Below are 1580 nucleotides of genomic sequence, written 5' to 3'. Positions count from 1 at the left end.
TTGTTTTGTTTAATTTACAAGCTCAGATCAAATATTATTTGCACCGATTATCCAAGAAATAATTTATATCCAACCTGTCATTAATCACAAAGTTCTTTTCTCAGCCATAGATGAATAATGAAACCACTGAGGCAGTGCCGTGAATGTACGAAGAGACAGAGTACACCATGTACGTTCGGTATTAAATACGCCATTGCTCGCGGTTACTTAATCTTCTGTGAAGGTATCTCGCTGTGACAACGGACGTCTTGCTGTACTAAAATAACAAATTACATTTTACTTCGTAAAACTTTATTAGACTGTGACTGATATGGACGCTCTGGCTCCCAGCCCGGGTTCTCGGGAGAGCGCACCACAAGGTCCTGTAAACGTTATAGCTGACATTTCATGGAGAAGGGTACTTGTGCTGCACTGTTTGCACAGTACATGTCCCAACAGGAAGTGAGGGAAATCTCCCCAGAAATAAAATCCTGACACTCCCCATTTCTAGTCCTTCCACGCTCTATCCAAACCAAACATTTTGCCTAAAGCTTTGTGGAAGACGCAAAATTGGCTGCCCCTTGTATATAAAACAAAATGTAACCAAATGTGAACAAGTGCACAGTGTGCAGTGTGGTGCAGTACTCTGGGAACTTGGAGGTTGTGTCCTTGTTCTCTACTTAACAGTTCTTGGACTGCATACACCCTAAAGGACTCCGAACCCTCAGGGACTATCCTGGGATTTAAATAAAATCCTGGGGTACCACAGATCCAGGACATGTCTCAGTCTGCACTCGTTCAAGCACATGGCTTCAGATGTAAGCTGGTACCGTTGAGCAGGGTGACCTCCATCCCAACAGTATCTGGATAGTTCCAGCACCAGGAGGACATATTGAGGTAGCAGTACATGATGAGGGTCTCAGACTCAGGTTGGCATCCACTTAACACTGATCCAATGAGGTGGAGAGTTGATGGAGAAAATTACATACAGTTGGCTTTTAGGGTTCCCCAGCCCAGGGGAGAATAGTATAATTATTATTATTATACAGGCTTTATATAGCGCCAACAGTTTGCGCAGCGCTTTACAATATAAGGAAGACATTACAATACAATACAATTCAAGACAAGATGGTAAGGAGGGTATAATTGACTATACTGCCTTTACGGTGGTTCTTCAAGCATGCCTCCTCTGTGAAGTTGAAGTTAGCAGGTGGCCTCAGTGGTCCACCATGTGGACTAAGCAGTCTGGGAGCAAGTGCTACTGTGCATGTTCTGGTTATGATATATGGCAGTTAACTGCAGTTGGTTGGACGTTAATCACTCCCAAACACCATTAAAGAACTCCGGGACTGTAAATACTTCTTCATGAGGTTGACTAGAGAGAGGTCAATAGTTCAGAGATGGTGAGGACCAAAAAAGAAGCAGCAGAGGATCACGGAGAGAGAGAGAGAGACAGAGATGGGTGACGTGCTGCTGAGAGAGGTCACGAGAGCAGAGATGGTTGAAACCATAAAAGGGGCAGCAGGGGTCCACGGAAAGAAAGAGATGGGTGACATTATGTACAGAAAGGTCAAGAGTGCAGCACAGGCCCAAAGAGAGAG

Source organism: Nanorana parkeri, unplaced genomic scaffold (assembly GCF_000935625.1).
Source record: "Nanorana parkeri isolate BGI_ZX_2015 unplaced genomic scaffold, ASM93562v1 scaffold2223, whole genome shotgun sequence".
Taxonomy (NCBI): domain Eukaryota; kingdom Metazoa; phylum Chordata; class Amphibia; order Anura; family Dicroglossidae; genus Nanorana; species Nanorana parkeri.
Note: the sequence above shows the minus strand (reverse complement) of the source record.